A 22,711-nucleotide genomic window follows, 5' to 3' on the forward strand; every position below is an offset into this window, starting at 1 on the left:
CCATGCACAAAGCCATGTTGACTATCCTGAATCAGTCCTTGCCTTTCCAAATACATGTACATCCTGTCCCTCAGGATTCCCTCCAACAACTTGCCCACCACCGATGTCAGGCTCACTGGTCTATAGTTTCCTGGCTTGTCCTTACCACCCGTCTTAAACAGTGGCACCACGTTAGCCAACCTCCAGTCTTCTGGCACCTCACCTGTGACTATCGATGATACAAATATCTCAGCAAGAGGCCTAGCAATCACTTCTCTAGCTTCCCACAGAGTTCTTGGGTACACCTCATCAGGTCCTGGGGATTTATCCACTTTTATGCATTTAAAGACATCCAGCACTTCCTCCTCTGTAATATAGACATTTTGCAAGATGTCACCACCTATTTCCCTCCAGTCTATATCTTCCATATCCTTTTCCACAGTACATACTAATTTTCTGCGGCTCCACACAAAGGCCGCCTTGCTGATCTTTGAGGGGCCCAATTCTCCACCTAGTTACTCTCTTGCCCTCAATATATATTTACAAAAACTCTTTGGATTCTCCTTAATTCTGTTTGCCAAAGCTATCTTATGTCCCCTTTTGTCCTCCTGATTTCCCTCTTAAGTATACTCCTACTGCATTTATACTCTTCTAAGGATTCTCTTGATCTATTCTGTCTATACCTGATATGTGCTTCCTTCTTTTTGGTAACCAAAACCTCAATTTCTCTAGTCATCCAGCATTCCCTACAACTACCAGTCTTACCTTTCACACGAACAAGAATATACTGTTTCTAGACTCTTGCGATCTCTTTTCTGAAGGCTTCCCATTGTTCAGCCCCCCCTTTACCTGCGAACATCTGTCCCCAATCAGCTTTCAAAAGTTCTTTCCTAATACCGTCAAAATTGGCCTTTCTCCAATTTAGAACTTCAACTTTTAGATCTGGTCTAAACTTTTCCATCACTATTTTAAAACGAATAGAATTATGGTCGCTGGCCCCAAAGTGCTCCCCCACTGACACCTCAGTCACCTGCCCTGCCTTATTTCCCAAGAGTAGGTCAAGTTTTGCACCTTCTCTCATTGGTACATCCACATACTGAATCAGAAAATTGTCTTGTACACACTTAACAAATTCCTCTCCATCTAAACCCTTAACACTATGGCAGTCCCAGTCTATGTTTGGAAAGTTAAAATCCCCTACCATAACCACCCTATTTTTCTTATAGATAGCTGAGAACTCCTTACAAGTTTGTTTCTCAATTTCCCTCTGACTATTAGGGGGTCTATAATACAATCCCAATAAGGTGATCGTCCCTTTCTTATTTTTCAGTTCCACCCAAATAACTTCCCTGGATGTATTTCCGGGAATATCCTCCCTCAGCACAGCTGTAATGCTATCCCTTATCAAAAATGCCACTCTTCCTCCTCTCTTGCCTCCCTTTCAGTCCTTCCTGTAGCATTTGTATCCTGGAACATTATCCTGCCCATCCCTGAGCCACGTTTCTGTAATTGCTATGATATCCCAGTCCCATATTCCTAACCATGCCCTGAGTTCATCTGAAATAAATAAGTAGACATACAGGAGCTTCCCTGGATGGGCTTGACCCACAAACCTTCTGGTTAACAGCCGAATGGGCTAATCAATTGCGCCACAGAGATTGCCATTTAGCTTTCATCTGATTCAGAGTATGAATGGATGGATGGGTAAGGGGATGCTCCACCTTCAGAGCCATCCTCAGGAAAGGGACTAATAGCACGACCCTTAATAATGAATAAGGCAAAACAGGTAGGGAGACAAAATCCACAGAATTCGAGAATAGTGAGAGATGACTCTCTGTCTGAATTATAGGATTTGGGGTTGCGCTTCAAGCAGAATTCAGGTGAGCCCTTGGTTGACATGGGCATGCGACCAGAATGCTGCCCATATCATGCTGAGTGTCACAGAGTGAGGGAATCTGGGAGCATTAAATGCTGAGCCACATGTGAATAGCGCTTTTAGAAATGTAGGGCATACTGGATTGTTGTGGAATGCACTGACACTACCAGTAGGAAACAAGTACCCTCCCCCGAAAGATTGGGAAGGTGATGTTGAAAATTGGGAGGGCATACCAGAAGGTATAAAAAAGTGAGGGATTTGGCTATGCGAGCGGGTTATATTCTCCACAGTTTCAGGGTCTACACCAGAAAGCTTTCACAGCTGGAATGAGGAACCGGCTAATACGAAGTGGTGTGGGCTGGATGAGAGGTGCCCTGTTAGCCCTATTAGGGCCAGCTCACGGACAGGCAGTGGGACAAGTGTGTTTGCTATTCAGACAGTTAGAGGATGGAGAGGCTGGTAAGCAAACACCTGAACAAGTGATAAACAAGGACAACAACGTGGAGATAGGATGGGTTCAAAGGTGAAATAAAACATTACCAGAAGAGAAATGTTCATAGCATTATTGAAAGCAGGAATAGAGAGGAGTAGGATAGATGGAATATCTGTGGATGCCAGTACACTATATGGAAGATGCACGGCTCTGCAAAGGATAAGGAAGTAAGAAAGAACTAAATCAGATGTGGAGGGAGGAAAGGAAACCACAGTAACTGTAGCCTAGCCTGGAAGAGGCTGGGCAGTTGTAGCAAACCAGTTAGCCAATTGATTAGGGCTGGGGTTAGGACTCTGGGGTCTTTATAAGGTCGTTTGGTGAGATGTCCAGAGACTTGAGGCCTCATGTCCCTGCCACCGTTTATTCGAAACATCACATTACTAGACACTGGGGCAGAGGTTACTATTATACATGGCAATCTACATAGACATACAGTGCTCAAAATGACTACGAAAAGACTTTGTTGGGTGGTCACACCAGCAATTAGAACAAATATTCAAATAGCCTTGGGGAATGGACTCCCACGAGTAGTCCCAATACTGATATCCAACATAGCAGAGAAAGATATCAGTATGGACCCATTGAGAGGTACCACCTTGCAAACCCCACTGGGCAAATTCTCTTTGGTATATAAGCTGTGACAGTTACTTTTGGCAAGGCAGAATGGGAACCCCTCATTATCCCTCCGTCCACATGGGTAGTTTCAATGAAACAGTATCGTATTCCAGGAGGACACAATTGGGGATAATATGCAGGGCCTGTTAGCTGCAGGGATTGTGATACATGCAGTATCTGTGTGCAATAGCCCTGTGTGGTCTGTGAAGAAACCTGATGGAAGTTGACGAATGATGGTTGTTGACTGCCAGCTTAGCAAATATGCTCCTCCACTGTCGGTGGCTGTGCCTGATGTGGACACTGTTATAGAAATATGACAGTGGTATGCTATTATTGATCTAGCAAATGCCTTTTTTCTGGATACCGGTAGCCCCTGGAATCACAAGCTCAGTTTGTTTTTATGTGGGAATGTTGCCAATATACTTTCTGTTGGCCACCACAAGGATACCTACATAATACAACCTTATGCCATGGGCTAGTAGCAAGGGACTTAGATATGTATTCACCATCCCCCCCTGCCAGAAATTTATGTAGCACATTATATTGATGATATCTTGACCCATGGACCAATGGAAACCACGATGGCAGAAGCTCTAGCCATACTGGTGCAACCTATGCGAGACGGAGACGGAAAGGGAAACCAAAAAAGATACAGGGACCAACACAATCAGAGCAGGTTTTAGGCATTCAGTTGACAAAAGGGGATAGAGCCATCCCTGAAAAACTACGGAATAAAATACAAAAAATTGGCTGTTCCAATTGGCAAGACCGAGGCACAGAAATTTATAGGTCTGCTTGGATATTGGTGCAGACATATTCCTCACATAACTACATTACTAAGACCTTTACATGCCATTACTTGAAAGAAAGCTCAATTGAACAACAGGAAGCATTTCAGGCTGCTAAAAGAGGCCGTAGAATTGGTGCTGCCCCTGGCTTCTCAGAATACTGGCTTAGCCTTTGAATTACAAGTATCAGTATTACAAGATGTAACCACGTGGAGCTTATGGCAGAGACAAAAGGGGAAATCAATACCTTTGGGAGTCTGGTCTAGAAAAGTGACTGAGGCAGCTATGCATTACACAGCATTTGAAAAACAACTTCTGGCCAGCTACTGGGCCCTGTAGTCATAGAGTCATAGAGATGTACAGCATAGAAACAGACCTTCGGTCCAACCTGTCCACACCGACCAGATACCCCCCTAGTAGAAACTCAATGGTAGACGAGTGAGGACGCAGTGCTCTTCAGACTTGAGTTATCCATTCTGATATGCTTGTTACCTGACATTGTGATCCACCAGGCCAGTAGAGCCTAATACAGCTCCACTGTAAAATGGAAATGGTACATAGTGATCCGAGAAAGGAAAAGAAGGGGATGCCAAACTCCATGAGTAAATAGCTGAATACTCACCAGGTGAACAATCTCCGAGTTCCACCTGGCCATACCTGCATCTCCTGTTCAATGGGGCATTCCATTCGAACAACTGTCTGAAGATGCTCGTCACTGTGCTTGGTTCACTGATGGATCAGCCACCTGGAAGAGTGGCCAGAGGCAAGCAGCTGTGTTTAATGCCTCCACACAAACGGTTATGAATAGTGAAGGAGATGGGGGATTGAGCCAATGAGCCGAATTAGCAGCTAGAGGAGGAGAGTCAGTTTATACTAACTTGTGGCCATAAAATGGCTGTATGGATGTCAACCTGGCAGTCACATGACTGGAAGATTGCTGGAAGGCCCCTGTGGGGAACAGAACTATGGAAACAAATATGGGTGAAGGCACAGTGCGTGGAAATCATTGTGTATCATTTTGCTGCCCAAATGAAGGATGGTTTGGAATCTGCTAACCACAGCAATATTGTGGATGGAATAGTAAATGCAGAACAGTTGAAGGTGCATCTGAAGAGTTCCACACTGGAAAATGGGCTCATGAAAAATCAGACATTTAGGGTATCAAGGCACTGTGCAATGGGCAAGAGATCAAGGTTTGCACTTAAGCACTGATCTGTGAAAGAACGCATTGGCAGTGTAAAATATGCCAAAAGGTAAACGTGTGTCACTGCCGATGAAGCCAATGGCATAAATCAAACAAGAAAATCAGCCTGCTCAAATCTGGCAGATTGACCTCTACAACAATGATATCAATATCTGTTAACTGTCGTGGACACTTCCTCTGGGCTCATGTTAGCTCTCCCGACAACCAAAGAAAATTAGAGGAATAGTGGTAAAGGCCGAGAACAGTTGATATCCTACCATGGTGAACCATCAGAAATACAATCAGATAACGTCTCACACTTTATAGGTCAACAGGTGTAGCAATCAGCTGCAAACAGTAAGATACATTGGATGTTCCACAATTCTTACTACCATCAAGCAGCTGGCCTTGTAGAATGAATGAATGGGTTATTAAAACAATAAATTAAATTATTGACCTCTAATCATACATTACAGGTGTGGCTCAAAGCGCTGATATAATCTGAACAATCAGCCTCTGAAAGGAGGGATACCCATGAGTAGAATGTTTGAAGGAGGTAACTAGTCACAGCCTCCCAATAAACATGCAACATCCAATGATCTTTGTGCAGGGGGAGGAATGCGGGTATACCACCCACAACACCCTTCTAAGTCTAGTGAGATACTTGCCTGTGGACAAGGTGATACCTACTGGATATTGATAATGGGACAGGAAGTACAACAGTGTATAGACACGGGGAAGCTAACAAAAAGAGAGTGAGTTGTCAAAGATTATACCCTGAAAAGATATGATTTCTTCACTGAACCATGCCGATTGATTATGGATAGATGCTGCTGTGGATGACTTGCCAGTTGACATGGACAATGCATTTCCATGACTGATGTGTGGATATGGTGTGGACAGTCCAAGAGACTAACAGAGTGCAGGACAATTTTACTTGTCACCCAGGACTTCGATGTGTCATCGGATACTATGTTACAGGTACGGCATGTTGGTTATGGGTAGCATTGGAACAGAGTATGTTTACCGTGTCTAAAGGATACACAGTACAACTGCAAACTGCATAGCAAGCAGAAATGGCTTATAAGATATACAATACAACTACACAGTTAATGAAAATAACCTGATTGTCATACAGGGTAAAGTTCAATACAAATGTACCGCAAAGGGTAAAAGAGACAAGGGTAAAAGGGTAAAAGGGTAAAAGAGCAGCACGGTGACACAGTGGTTAGCACTGCTGCCTCACAGCGCCAGAGACCTGGGTTCAATTCCCGCCTCAGGCGACTGACTGTGTGGAGTTTGCACATTCTCCCCGTGTCTGCGTGGGTTTCCTCCGGTGCTCCGGTTTCCTCCCACAGTCCAAAGATGTGCAGGTCAGGTGAATTGGCCATGCTAAATTGCCCGTACTGTTAGGTAAGGGGTAGATGTGTAGGGGTATGGGTGGGTGGCGCTTCGGCAGGGCGGTGTGGACTTGTTGGGCCGAAGGGCCTGTTTCCACACTGTAAGTAATCTATTCTAATCTAAAGGACAATAAAAACCGTGTTAATTGCAGATCAATGGTATGGTTGTACCAACGCATCTGAAATAGTCAATGGGACATAGATGATGGCCATATGGTCAGACCAGAAAACTAATCAACAGCAATTAGGGATGGCCCATGTTCAACGCCTCTACTCAACATGCACCAAAGTATTTGCATCTCAAAATGTACTTAATCTCATGATATGGGTACAATATGAGTCAAAACCCGACGGGTGTAAAATCATACCTTTAGTTACGTGACTGCAAAAGACCAAGCTAAAGCAGGGCTTGGTACAATATTAGGAGGGCTAGGAACAGGCATTGGAGCATCGAATGCCATGCCTATTGAGACCTTACAAAACAAGATACAAAAGGTGGGTATCCTGATTGGAAATGCCATTAGGTCACAAAATGCTTGGGACAGAGGGTTAAATGGAAATATGTTATCTGGTTGGTTAATGCGATGGGAGTAACTAAATAGAACGGAATGGGAATCATTTTACATGTCCCTATAACAGAATAGTTTCAATACTTATACGGTTTGGACGTTTCATGAAATTTCACATCCACTGTTCAGAGCAGAATTGAAACAAATAGCTCTGTCAGAATACAGTGGTAGTTAGGTGAACTTTTTCAAGTTTGCCAGATAACAATTGCAGATCAATCCCAATTTGCAATATACTACCTGTATTACAAAAGGGTGTAATTTTACGATGAGGATTATTAATGCTACCCATGCACAGAATTGGTGTAACTTTATTACTGTCCCTCATCTGTTTGGCCAGCAATTGTGGCTCCCAGAGATGAGAGGGAAGTAGATTGATGAGAGGAATCAAACTCACTGTGGGATTGATTGTCAGGAGTGGCCATTTGGTATGGTATGCCTACTCCACACCCCAGGATTTGAACAATACTCCCTTGAACATTCTGCAGGAACATGCACATAGCACTTATTCCATATAATTTCACAGTTATTCATGAGACAAGACAAAAGCAGACTTGTATTACCAGTCCCCGCACCATTTATTTAGATGGCATCTGAAAGGATCCTCCAGTTAGTCATTATTATAAGGATATATACACTAACTATGATCCCAAGTAGACAGATCAAATCAATTAGGGAAATGTGAAGATGTACAACATTATTGTACCATCTTTGGGGTGCAGAACCTTCCACCAGTTGTCAACTTGACTTAGTTGGAGCGCTTTCTCCATGAAAATGCTCATATTAGTCAGGAACTGACGACAAGGGGGTGAAATATACATTGAATGAAACTTGCTATGTCATATGCGGATGGACAGTTAACATGACTTGCTGATTCCATCACGGCCTTGACCATACATCACTGGTGGGATATATTTCGGGGTAGGTCCCCAAAGGCCATCATTAATTTGATGATTCACCCTATTGTTATTGTATTCGTATTGATGACAGTTATTTTCACTGTAGTTTTACTTGTCTGGTGTTAGTTCTATACATTTATTATATATTCCTGCGAGGCTATCACTGATTTGTGCCTGCATTTTCAATCGTAACATGCGCTGTCAAATATCACCGGGGGTGGATTGTATAGAATGAGAAAATAGGTTGGGAAGGTAAATGATGATATGCGACAGCTGCATGACCCTGAATGAATCCTATGAATATTCCTTTACGGGCTGAAGACAACGGCAGCAGCTTGTTTTACTGTAGCTGTTTCTGTACTGCCTGTTTGTTATACTGTATAAGAGAGAGAGAGTTTTGTTCCAAGAGTTGGACTTTACCTCAGACTGGGATGGTGAACAGTACCAGGAACAAACCTAAGCCTCCAGACCAGCCGTCATCCAAGTGGCCCCCGACCGACAGAAGGGCCTAAGACTCATTGCTTTTTTCTCCTTGCTTTTCAATTTATTATTATTATCATTATTATTACTTAATAAACATCCACATTTAAGCAAATCGCTGTTGTCGAATCTTCACGTAACCACATTTAACCGAATCAAAAAGAACTGTTTGGAGATCCTCTGTGATCCAAGACACCCAATCGATCCAATTTGCGTTCAGTGGGGATTGGAATGAGGGAAGTGGGATGGGAAAGATTGGGAGGATTCAAACTGCAGCCCCTGAACACAGGTCGCAAGGGCTGTTGAATGCTGTTTATAAGGCCCATCAGTTCCCGGGAATATCATTCCAGCTGTTTCCGGAAATTTTCAGTCTCTGCCCTACACACTACACCTCCACTCACTCACCCACTCCTCACCTTCCCTCCTTTCTCTCATGTCAACCTACGTCTCTATGTCCCTATATGGCCCTAAATCATCCTCAAGGTAATTTTTTGGCAAGTCCATGTCAACCTTGCAATTGTAATTTTGCTGATTTCCTCTCTCTTTCTATTACCTGATTTGCAGCTTTAATGACATTTTTGTACTTTCTGCAGTAAAGACATAAGCAAAATATTTGATCATTTCATCTGCCATTTCCTTCTTATTTATCATTAACTCCTCGTTCTTACTTTCAAGATGACACTTCATTGCATTTTTTTTAAAATACATAGAAAAACTCTTGTTCTCATTTTTACATTCTTAGCTACTGTCCTCTCCCACTTTAATGTCATCCTCCTGCTTATCATTTCAGTCATTATCTACTTTTCTTTATATTACAACTAATCATCTGACCCACTAGTCAGCTTTATGTAGCCAGATGCTTTTCTAGAGTCATGGAGTTGTACAGCATGGAAACAGACCCTTTGGACCAAATAGTCTCTTAAGTTTACTTTTCCTAACTTCTTTAGTCAACTACAAACTGGTCCTCCATTTAGAATTTTTCTTTATAGAAATATATTTGACTTGGCTATGCTGGAAAATCCTCTTGAGTGCCACTGTCTCTCTACTGATCTATACACTCATGTAGTATGTCAGTTCACCAGCTACCTCAACTTTAATTTGCACACGGTTACTCTAATTAAGGTTTGAAATACAAGTCTTGGACCCAGTTTTCTCCCCTTCAAACTGCATAGAAAATTCAATCACACGGCAATCACTGCTGCTTCAGGAGTGCTGTAACTCTGAGGCCATTAATTAATCCTCTGATATGACACAATACTAATCTAATATAATTTTTTTTTAATCCCAAAACATGTTGCTCTAAGAACTGTCTCAATGTCATTCTATCAACTCATCGTCCAAGCTAACACTGCCAATCTGAAATAGAATGAAACTGTGGGAGAACATGCATGCAGTTTTAAAGCACTGATGAATGAAAATTTCCCAAGGAATCGTTTGCTTATTTGGGACACATTGGACTGAATATTACCCCAAAAAAGGCTAAATGTCAATTTTGGTGAGATAATATGTAAGGTTTCACTTCATGAACCCTATTGAGATTTCCTATGCTTTTCTCAAAACTTGACTCATTAGCTCTATATGATTTCACTTTGGTGCCCCTCTTTTCTTAGCTTCCCTGTTGCCACATGCAGAAGTATTGCTACTGTCACGATCTCCTGGGATTCCTGTGATGGATGGTGGCAGCAAACATATCCTATGGTGAAAAATAGTGTAGACAACCTTACACAACACAATGGTCAGAGGTGAGCATTGCCCATACAACACTAAGCATGTAAATAAGTCTCTTCCAGTATCGGATGAGGTTGTATCCACAGGGAGCGTACAATTGCATGCAAGTCAACCCTGGGACCTGTCTTGATGAAGTAGGTTTCTTCAAAAGAGATTGCAATTTATGGCAAAAGATTGTTTACAACTTCAGACTTTGAGTTGTCCATCTAGTCTCATATCCTTTCTACCCCAAAGACTGCCTCCTTATATCAACTTAATATCATACACCTGTGATTATTGTTCCATAAATCTCAGAGAAGTACCTTGGGGATATTTCTTTTTATGTTTTGACATTGGATATAAGGTGATGTCGATTCAGCCACTTAGTCCAGGAGTCTTATTCAATGGGAAATGGAATCTAGGGTGGAAATGTATAAGGGTCTGAGCAACACAGCTTATTGTGAGATTTGTGACAGGATAGCATGAGAAGCTCAGTGAGGCTGATCTCAATGCAGGGAACGTCTCGAGCCATCTTTTAGGCTTTTGACAATTCGCATGATGACTTTCTCAATAAGCTGCACCAAGTTGTCAATTACAAGGGATTAATGTCTCTTCAGACAGATTTTTAATCAGTCAGGGATTCAAGGCTTACAGGGAAAAGGCAGTAAAGTGAAGTTGGGGATTGTCAGATCAGCCATGGTCGCAATGAATGGCAACGTTTACTTGATGGACGGAATGGGAAAAAGTGAGGACTGCAGATGCTGGAGATCAGAGTTGAGAGTGTGCCCGAAACGTCAATTCTCCTGCTCCTTGGATGCTGCCTGATCTGCTGTACTTTTCCAGCTAGGAGAAAGTGAGGACTGCAGATGCTGGAGTACCAGAGTTGAAAAATGTGGTGCTGGAAAAACACAGCAGGCCAGGCAGCATCCGAGGAGCAGGAGACTTGACGTTTCGGGCATAAGCCCTTCTTCAGGAATGTTTTCCAGCACCACACTCTCAACTCTGATGGACTAAATGGTCTACTTGTGCTCCTATATTTTATGGTCTTAATATATGATATAGAGATATAATATTTCCAGATTTCATCTGTAGGTTTGATTTAACTAACCCGTTCCTGTTTCTGTTCTGTGTATTATGGATTCTTTTGATATGAACACTAACAAAAACTGAAATCCTTGACATTCCCTAATAACCTGCAGAATGTTAACAAACACTCCTGGTATGGAAGTTATGCTTTTTGACTGAGGTGGACTGCTCTGAAAAAAGGCTCCTTTCTAAGAAACATTACATGCATTTCTCACCCCAGTCAAATGTTCTCCAAACTGCCCTAAAACTTTCAAAATCTGTGTTTCCTGAGTGGAAATCACACTTGATGTTATTGAATGGTGCAGCAGCTCGAAACCTAACTAGCCTACTGCTGCTGCTAGTTTATACGTTCATACGTTTGGTTATCCTGATTTGGATAGGGACAAAAAAACTGCAGATGCTGGAATCCAAGGTAGACAAGCATGAGGCTGGAAGGACATGGCAAGCCAGGTAGCATCAGGAGATGGAGAAGTCAACGTTTCAAGTGTAACCTATCTTCAGCCCTGGATTCTGAAGAAGGGTTAAACCCAAATCTTTGATTTCTCCACCTCCTGATGTTCTACCTGCCTCCTGCTTGTCTATCCGGATTTGGAAACAGCTAATGGCTTTCATTGTTTGTTTCCCTGTCATAAGCAATCCCAGTAAGGAAAGGTTTCCATTAACTCTTCAGGACACAGCAATCAATTTCTCTCTGGCACATACCTGGATTTGATCATTGTTCTGGGAGAACTGTCTCACCTAGTCATTTTCTTCAAAGTAACATTTCCTCATAGCTTCAACAACCATATGCCACTATTTTGAATCTTGAACACTAAAAATGATCTAAATATGTAAATACACACCCTTTGTCACAATCATTCCAAATACTTTGAATAGTTAAAACTGAGTGACATAAAAATTATTAGGTCGATGATCAAAAGCTTGGTCAAAGAGTTAGGTTTCATGGAGAATTTTAGAGGCAAAAAGAAAGGTACAGATGTATAGGGAGGGAGTAACTGAATTTAGGACCTGGGCATCTCAAGGTATGGCTACCAAATGTGCAGAGCTTAAATTAAAATTAGAGATGTATAAAATGCTCCAACTAGAAGGAATGGGGAGAATTGTAAAATAAAATGAGGTTACAGAGCTGACTGGTTTCACAGATCTATTTGGATCACAGCTTCAGTTGCAAAAGAATAATTTGCCGACAAAATTTGAAACAGGGTGGGCTCATCCCATAGTCTGGAGGGATATCTTGGCATGAGATTTTACTGCCAACTTCACATCATGCAAAGTGAACATCTTTTACTGCATACTGTCGGCAGTGCACATTGGCACCCAACAATTAACAATTTTATACTTACAGCATGGAAGCAGTCTCTTTTGCAGGACAAGACACACACCCTTTACTTGGTAGCAGAGTTCCTCTGAATGGATAGTAGTGCAAATTATACCACTTGGGTCTTATATCCATCCCCAATCTGAATGGTTTGAGCTCTATTGTGCTTGAAGCCACAGAAATATTAATGCTGCATTAATTATGTGACATTATTTGAAGGAGGAGAATCACTGGATGGATATCTCTGAAAAGACCATTATAGTTACTGAGAAATTGAGAAATGATCGAACAGTGGAAGACCATCTTGTCTGAATCTAACTGCCTTTTTGCTGTACCTTAGTGCATCCTACATTTGTAAGAAAGTTGTGCGATGCAGCTTTGGCATAGTGAATGTGGGATAAGGAGTAAAAATTGAGCACAGTGTTTGAAATTTCCTAAGTTAGGTTTGTGTCATTAGATTAGATTACATTACATTACAGTGTGGAAACAGGCCCTTCAGCCCAACAAGTCCACACCGACGCGCAACCCACCCATACTCCTACATCCACCCCCCACCTAACACTATGGGCAATTTAGCATGGCCAATTCACCTGACCTGCACATCTTTGGACTGTGGGAGGAAACCGGAGCACCCGGAGGAAACCCACGCAGACACGGGGAGAATGTGCAAACTCCACACAGTCAGTCGCCTGAGGCGGGAATTGAACCCGGGTCTCTGGCGCTGTGAGGCAGCAGTGCTAATCACTGTGCCACCGTGCTGCCCAGTCATGTTTCATAAGCCTCACAAAGAGCTGGAGTAAAGCTTCTGAGGACACAGGTTCAAATCCCACCATGGCAGACAGTGAAATTTGGTGTCAATAAAATTGTGGTATAAAAGGTTAGTCTCATGGTGACCACTGCCAAAAGCCTAACTGGTTCACTGATGCCCTTTCGGGAAGGAAACCTGCCATTCTTACCTGGTCTGGCCTGTGACTCTAGATTTCATATATCTGGTTAATTCTTAAATTCCCTCTGGGCAAGTAGAAACAGTCAATACATGCTGGCCGAGTCAGAAGTGCCCACATCCCATGAATAAATAATTTTTAAAAACTGAAGCCAGACGGAGCATATCTCAGTGATTGCGTCATAGTCCATTGGCAAGCTATGGAGCATTTTCCTGGATTTAACTTGGAGCATGATCTCAGCATTAAGATCTCGCTTGACCAATGACCTGATTGATGTCTAGCCTTCCACATTCAAAGTAGCTATGCTACCCACAACCCTTCACTTTGCCATATGTAATTCACCATTATCAACACAAGGTCAAATATCTTGTCATTACTAGAACTTTCCCTTTAAAAATGAGCCCCAGTCTTGAATAACAGATGCATTGCCATTTTCTCTGCTCTCCAGCGAAGTTTGCTATAGGTAGAAGATTTATCACATTTCAGTTACCGAGTCAAATTGAAGGTTGGAGGATGATATGTAAATTTGCACCTATCTCAACTAGAGTTTTGCCATCACCTGAAAACCAAGACATCAAGTTTTTATTGCTTTTTTTTTCTCAATAATAAAGCACAGACTTGATATATTTGAAATGAAAAGCCTTTCAAAATTACTTCACAGACACAGACAACCTTGATTTGGAAAAATGCTAGGGAACAGACCTTTTCACACCATGAGCAGTTAGGGTCTGGAGTGTGCAGTCTGGAAATGTAGTGAAGGCAAGTTGAATCAAAGCATTCAAGGGGACATTGGATGATTATTTAAATAAAAATAACACGTAGGGTGATGGGGTAAAGGCAGGCGATTAGCAATAAGTTAAAATGCTCAGAAGGCTACCCTAGTCACGATGGGCTGAATGGCCCCCTTCTCTAAGACTTGTGTGATTCTATGAACATTCATAAAATCCCTTCAAGCCCAATTTTAAAAAATGCTGATTGCTTCTCAAACTTTTTCAAAAGTTATTTTCCTAAATAGTAACAAGGAAACATTCTGAATAGGAAGGGCCATTTCGAATTTGGTGGAGTTTGTTTTTACAAAAGTACAAAAGCTGAGCAGAATCACTGCATGGCTGAGTAATGAATGAAAATTTCAGATTTTAACCCTAACTTTGACAGTGGTCTCATCTTGTTCCTCAACATCTGAGCTGGTGTTATTGCTTTTAAATTCCTCCAACTTACTTCTGTTTTCTTACGATCATTAGAGTCATAGTCATAGAGTTGTACAAAATGGGAACAAGGGCTTCAGCCCAACTCGACCATGTTGACCAATATTTTAAATTAATCTTGTCCCATTTGACAGCATTTGGCCCATATCCCTTCAAATCTTTGACTGAAAACAAGAAATGCTAGCGATCACAGCGGGTTAAGAAGCCATGTCAGCAGCATTGTTTTGTAAGGTGGCCTCATCCAAACAGATACAACATGGGTGAAGGAAGTGGGAGAATAAGATGGAATCCTTGCAGGATGTGGGGTGGGAAGAGCTGTAGTGAAGGTAGCTATGGGAGTCAGTGGCTGTGTAGTGGATGGCAGTGGATAGCTTATTCCCCGAAATGGACATGGAGAGATCAAGGAAAATAAGGGAAGAGTCAGAAATGGATGATATAGAAGTTTTAGAGGAGTAGAAATCGGAGGCAAAATGAACAAATCGTCCAAGGTCCAGGTGGCACCGAAACAGTTGTTGATTTACCGAGAAAAGAATTGTGGGAGGGGCCAGTGTAGGGCTGAAACAAAGATTGCTCCACATATCCCATAAAGAGGCAGGCATAACTGAGACCCATGCAGGTGCCCTTCGCCACACCTTTGACTTGGCAGAAGTGAAATGAATTAAAGAAAAAATTATTCAGTGAGAGAACAAGTTCAGTCAAGCTGAGGAGAGTGGTGGGGAATGGGAATGGTTCAGGCCACTGGTTGAGGAAGAATCCAAGGGCTCTCAGACCATCCTGGTGGGGAATTGAAGGATAAAGGGGATGGACATCCATTGTGAACAGAACTGGAAATTGTCAACATGGTGGAGGGGATCAGACGTATCATGGATGCAAGTGGGCAGAGTCTGGACAAGTTGAGAGAGGATGGAGTCAAGGTAAGAGGAAATGAGTTCGGTAGGGCAGGAACAGGCTGATATGATGGGTCTACTGGGACAGTCTGATTTGTGGGTTTTGGAAGGAGTTAGAAGCAGACTCTCCAGGAGATTTATAAGGTTAGAGGCAGTGGAGGGAAGATCTCTGGAAGTAATGAGGTTGGTGATAGTCCTGGCAACAATGGCTCTAAGCCCTTACTATTCATAGTACCATTTTGGCAAAGCCCTTCATCAGGAATTTCCTGATGAAGAACTTTTGCCCGAAACCTCGATTTTCCTGCTCCTCAGATGCTGCCTGACTTGCTGTGCTTTTCCAGCAACACACTCTCAACTCTAATCTTCAGCATCTGCAGTCCTGACTTTCACCTTCTTGTTTGTATATCCAGCCTCCATCACCTTCTCTGGCAGCTCATTCCATACACATTTTATCTTCTGTGTGAAAAAATTGCCTCTTGGGTTCCTTTTCAATCTTTCCCCCTCACCTTAAACCTATGCCTTTTAGTTTTGGACTCTTGGAAAAAGAACTTGTCTATTTACCCTATCCATGTCCCTCATGATTTTATAAATCTCTGTAAGGTCACACCTCAGCCTCCAATGCTCTAGGGAAAACAGTGCCAGCCTATTCAGCCTTTCCCTATAGCTCAAACCCTCCAAACCTGGAAACATCCTTGCAAATCATTATTGTACCCTTTCAAGTTTAACAACATCTTTCTGAGAGCAGGGAAACCAGAGCTGAACGCAGTATTCCAAAAGTGGACTAGTCAATGTCCTGTATAGCCACAACATGACCTCCCAGCCCCTCTAATCAATGCAGACCAATGAAGGCAAGCAATACCAAATGTCTTCACTATCCTGTTCCTTGACACCTGAGCTGGTGTTATTACTTTTAACTTCCTCCAACCTACTTGAATTTTTTACTATCATTAGTAATTCTGATGGAGACATGTGGAATGTGTGAACTCCTCGCCAGGCCTGGGGCCTGACCTAAGAAGTAAATCTCAGCAAGACTCACTTGCTGTTCCATGTCTGGAATTCGAACCTTGATAAAGGCTTCAATTCTAGCATAGAAAGAAGTGTAAATAAAGACAAGCTCCACACACCTTTGACATGAGGAACAGTTCATTGTAATTTCTGCACCTCATTTCCATTTCGATATACCAAGAATGTAAACAAGTGAAAAAACAAAGTTAATCTAACTCAGGGGAATGCAACCTTTTTATATGACAGGTCATATTTCAATTTATTTCTCATCCATGGGGGCCAGTGAGCAAAACTTGGAAAGATGAAGGAATAGAAATTTCTTTTGCTCTCATTGAAACAACAAGAGTGCACACATTTACGAACAAGCTGCAAATGAGAAGATTAATTTATTAACTTGCTTTACCATGAACACTGATTATGTGGCATTGCAGTTCCTACACGAAGATTGTACTCTCCACCATACTCATAGTTACATGCCACAACAATATTGGAGTTCCTGACTAACATAGTATGCAATTGTTATCAATTATTATAAAACAGATCCAGGAATAATATTACAGAAACACTAGTGGTATATGTACTCTCTCGGAGCCAAACACTCCAAGTTCAACATTTTTCTCCCAGCCATTTCCCACATGTAATTTTACAAATTGCCTGTCTAGTTGTATTCCAAAATTTAATTTTCTGAAAGAAATCTATCTAATTTGTATTTCACTGAATCAATAGCAACTGTTTCTAATGTCTCCCTCGGCAATTTGTCGCTTAAATTAATCTATTGTTCCCTGAAGTTTTGGGGGATATTTTAACTGCCCAAAGTGGATTAGGGGTAGGAGGCTAAAATTACAAAAAATGTGAAACCTGACACTAGCCAACTCCCAAAACACAAGCCTTTGGTTTGAACAGAGGCATGTTTGCAAGGTTGAGTAATGGCAGATGAATAAGCTGCGCTTGAGAGGCTGTTGAGTTTTCAAATAGTTTAATGAGGCTGCATGCTGGAAATTTCACCAATGGTTTTGATTTCACAGTTTTGGGCCAGGCTTCTCCACAATCGGGAATTCCAGCAGGTAAAGCGTTTGATTAAACAGCTTGTGGGTGAGAAGACAGAAGTAAGTACTACCGATGCTGGAGATTAGAGTCAAGATTAGAGTGGTGCTGGGAAAGCACAGCAGGTCAGGCAGCATTCGAGGAGCAGGAAAATTGACGCTTCAGGCAAAAGCCCTTCATCTGGAATGGGTGAGAAGGAGCAACCTCTACTCTGAAGCTGTTCTCACTTGCAATCTCTCGCTCTGTCCCTCCTTCCTCCCCATTCTCTGGTTGGCTTCTTGCATTGCTGCTGGTTTGATGTTGGCCAATGTCAAAGCAGGCCTCCTGTTTCTTCAGGGTTGTGGGATACCGCACCTCAGCAGCGACAGGACATGGTCGAGTGTATGGGCACACGGGCCATTGATCTGGTTGGGGGAATATGAGATTGCTGTTCCTCTGGCCTAGGAATCTGCTGTGAGAAGGCAGCTTTACCGTCTCTGAAGTGAAGGAGGTGGTGGGCGGTCACCTCCTCAAAGCAGATGCTACAGAAACGCCCCCCTGAGATGCCTTGGTGGTAAAGAGTGAATGACTGATAATCCAGCAGCAGTTCGGTGACGTCCAGGCCTACCACTCTGACTGGAGTCTTCAACTGCAATACGGATGGATGATCTGGAGGGGCTGGCAACACACTGGAAGCCATGATTCCTAATGGGAATGGTTAAAGTCACCAAGTTGCAGGATGTCTTCAGCACCCCTGCAGATGAAGGGTAAATACATCTGGTCACTGCCAGACGGGTCTATCCGTTCAAGGATAGATTTCCTGTTTGTGTCCTGCACTTTCTTGGTCAGATCCACCAATGCCAAGCCGGTGTTCTTCTCTGACCACTACCTCCTGCTGGCCGACTGTCACCTACAGGACAACTGTGGGCGGCACGGTGGCACAGTGGTTAGCACTGCTGCCTCACAGCGCCAGAGACCCGGGTTCAATTCCCGCCTTAGGCGACTGACTGTGTGGAGTTTGCACATTCTCCCTGTGTCTGCGTGGGTTTTCTCTGGATGCTCTGGTTTCCTCCCACAGTCCAAAAATGTGCAGGTTAGGTGAATTGGCCAGGCTAAATTGACCATAGTGTTAGGTGCAGGGGTAAATGTAAGGGAATGGGTCTGGGTGGGTTGCTCTTTGGCGGATCAGTGTGGACTTGTTGGGCTGAAGGGCCTGTTTCCATGTTGTAAGTAATCTAATCTAATCTAAAAAAAACAGTGGGTCAGCCAGGCAACGTGGAGACTGAACGTGAGACCACTGACTCTAGAAAACACTGAGGAGTGCAAAAGGGATTACACATTGGAGAACTGTGAAGCTCCTCTTTGAGTCTCCAGCAGATTTGTGGGAAACAGTCAAGGGAAACGTCAAGTGGTTCATTATCTTCAAAGGTGTTCAGAAGGCAAGAGAGAAAGGCTAATGAGGAAAACTATCCAAACTCCAGGAGAGCATGCAGAACTATTCCTGCTGAAGACCATGGGGATCAATGTCACAGAGGATCCCAAGGAGGTGAAGAGCCAGCGAGTCTCACTCTTTGCCTCAGAGCTCTCTAAGACCCTGCTGGATAAGGAGAGGGTGGATCCCCTCGGGTTGTTCCCTGAGCAGATTTTCAAAATCAAAGAATGCTTCATCACCAGAACTTTCCAACAAGCACCAAGACATCGCCTGGCTGGTGGTGAGAAGGGAGAGAACAGTCAGATCCTTCATGCACGCCCAGACTGTGTGCATCACCACACACAGGAGATGGGATTAGAAACTGTCACACATTTCCTGCTGGAATGTGCCTTTGCAAAGGACGTCTGGAGAGAGATGCAGTGGTTTTTGACAAGGTTCGTCCTGAGCAGTTCCGTGACGTAGGACTCTTGCTGTCCCGTCTGTTCCCCAGGACGCACACCAAGACAAACATTGACTGTGCCTGGAGCACCATTGACTTGGTGAAAGACACTCTTTGATCTGCCCAAAACTTGTTGATCTTCAAGACCAAGGTGTTGACTCGAACCAAGTCTTCCAACCTGGCATATGCCCAGGTCTAGGACTACATACTGAGGGACACACTAAAGCTTGGGGCAGCTGCTGCCAAAGCACAGTGGGGAAAGACCATCTAAGATCTTTCTGTCAAAGTTAAATGGAGGTCCTTTCAGTTATCGAAGCTCCCCAATGCCTCAAATATATGTAAATATAGTTGTGCACCAGGCAGAAAAGCCTTGGTATGTTTGTTACAGTCAAATTCCAGTGTCTATTTCCTCGTGCTACTGCACAGAACTGAACTGCTTCAGTGACTATGCATGTATTTAAAGATTTTTTTATGAATAAAATATATTTTTGAAATAAAAACACACTTGCCAGCCAGTCTAACCTGTGCACTCTCGTTAGTTGCCACCTGAGAAACACAGACAGGAATGTAAAAGGTATCTTGCTATCGAATTCAGCAAGTCCTCTGCATTGCCAAGGTTCCTGCTGACAACAACTACCAGTTGCCCCCTCCTTCATTTTCCTGCAATATGGGGCTGTTGTTTTCAAACACTAGATGCAAATTTACCTCATTTTGGATAAGGTGAAATTGCTTGTCTAGGTCTAAATAATCTAGTGGATTCAGAATCCTAAGTACCACAGTTATATCATCTTTTAACGTTTCCAGATTCAGTGAAAACATTACCAAGTTTTCTGAAGTTAGGAAAAATGGCAGAGCTGGGTCATTGACCGAGCGTGAGTTATGCAGGAAGCTTCATCTTTCAGCGACCCACAATCCTTGGTGATGTAAATAAGTCCCGGTGGGGCAGGGTGTGGTGATCAGGGCTGATTGCTTTCAGGAATGGAGGGGAAAAGGGAGGTGAAGAGAAGCACCAAATTTTCTTTGCGAAGAGAAGGGGAGATATTGTGCTGCAACAACTTTCTGTAACCATTTGGTTAAACACTCACCATGGCCTCTTCAAACCCAACGTTAATTAAACATCCAGTACGTGTGCATCTCTTGATCCTTCCATCTAAAATTGCATGGCTCTCCATGTGGTCTCTCTAGGATGCAGTTTTACCATTTCAGTTAGACTCTCTGTCCTCTGGGTGTGGGTGTGGGTGGCGTTCATATGCTGGGTTCCAGGGTTTTCTTAAATTAGTTCTGGGACTATGGGAGACATTGGCAAGGCATTTATGGCCATCACAAGTTGCACCAAGAATGTGATGATAGGCCTTATTTCTTGAAACATTGTAGTCATTTTATGCAACTGAGTGACTTTCTTCAGAGAGCCTCTACTTAGCTCTCCCAGTCTCTGCTTGTGCTGCGGTAGATCATGATCACAGTTGGCACAGTGGCTGAAGTAGGCAGTTAGATCACAGATTTTTGTAGGCAATCAGAATAACACTCATTTGAGGTTGGACACTTTAGCACATTACAACATAATGTGAATTTTCTTATGAGCATGCTCCATGTCATGTTGGACACTTCAGACTCTGAGAAACAAAAGCTGAACAATCCAATGTTTAGGCCTGTTTTTATATTTTATACCACCCTCACCAGCCGAGGCAGTAACCCAATGGGATGCAAAGACATCACCCCCAAAACATCACAGTACAGATCTCCAAGTAGCACTCACCGACGAACCTCGAATTCGCTTCTTCTCCATCGTTTTGTTTAATGTTCAGCCATAGCTTTTCAGGCCTTTGACGGAAGCACTAGTGAAAGGGTTAAAGGAACTGAGTTCCTCCCTTTCTGATTTACCATGCACCTGCTGCAAAAGGAGAGGAGCTGAGATAAGAATCTTTATCCTTTGCTCACCCCCACAATTCAAACTTTAACAAGCATTTGCAAATTGTGCAGAAAATTTCACGACTGTTAACTGGGGTATGCAAACAAACTTTGTTTCAGTTTAAATATAAACTCTCGGCAATTCAGTGTCGCTGAAAAAAGTAACATCAGACAACTTTCCTAATACAATTAAATAAACCATTTCCGCCAGCGCCTAATTCTTTATATTAAATGTAGCACATGATCTCACTTACTTATTTCTTTCTGAAATGCAAGCACCAATAGAATTCAATGGCAGAGATGTGACGGTGTATACTTTGGATCCAAAAAAGATACTCATAAAAATATTTTCTCACTGGTGCAAGTATAGAGGTGTGGAGAACCAAAATGTACAGGCATCAATGTACACAATTCACTAAAATAAAGTGGATAAATACATAAAGTAATCAAACAGCCTCGCACTGAACATAGAACTAATGCTCTATACAACTTCTTTAACAGTTATTTAATAGGACATGGATATTGCTGGCAAGACCAGCAATTACTCCCCATCCCCACCTGCTCTTGATAACATGAAAGCCTTCCACATCCATCAAAGTTTTACCTGCACATCCACTAATATCATTTATTGTATCCGTTGCTCCCGATGCAGTCTCCTCTACATTTGGGAGACTGGGCGCCTCCTAGCAGAGCGCTTTAGGGAACATCTCCGAGACACCCGCACCAATCAACCACACCGCCCCGTGGCCCAACATTTCAACTCCCCCTCCCACTCTACCGAGGACATGGAGGTACTGGGCCTCCTTCACCGCCGCTCCCTCACCACCAGACGCCTGGAGGAAGAACGCCTCATCTTCCACCTCGGAACACTTCACCTAGCTTATCTCTCCACGCTTCAGGCTCACTGCCTTTATTCCTGATGAAGGGCTTTTGCCCGAAACGTCGATTTCACTGCTCGTTGGATGCTGCCTGAACTGCTGTGCTCTTCCAGCACCACTAATCCAGAAAGTGATAAGGAGCTATTACCTCTTCATTATCCCAAATCTCATGAAGTATAAAGGTGCAAGGCTGGATTTTCATCTTTGAGACATAGCGGGAGTTAAGATATTTCCAAAGAAACATAGAAAATAGTAGTAGAATTAGGCCATTGAGCATGTTCAACATCATCAGTTCAGATGATCCAACTCTGCGCCCTGTTCCTGAATTCATCCTTTGAACCCTTCAGCCTGTGAAGCGATAGCTATCACATCAAAAACTTTCAATGTTTTGGTCTCATCCATTTTTTGTGTCAGAGAATTCTGTAAGCTTGCCACTCTCTGGGGAGATGAAATTTCTCCTCATGGCAATCGTAATGGACTTACCCCACATCCTTAGACTGTGACCCCTGGTTATGGATTCCCTGATCATTGGGAACATCCTTCCTATGTTTAGCCTGTCCAGTCCAGTTAGAATTCTATAGGTCTCTGTGTGAACCCCCA

The sequence above is a fragment of the Chiloscyllium plagiosum genome, chromosome 10 (assembly GCF_004010195.1).
Source record: "Chiloscyllium plagiosum isolate BGI_BamShark_2017 chromosome 10, ASM401019v2, whole genome shotgun sequence".
NCBI lineage: Eukaryota > Metazoa > Chordata > Chondrichthyes > Orectolobiformes > Hemiscylliidae > Chiloscyllium > Chiloscyllium plagiosum.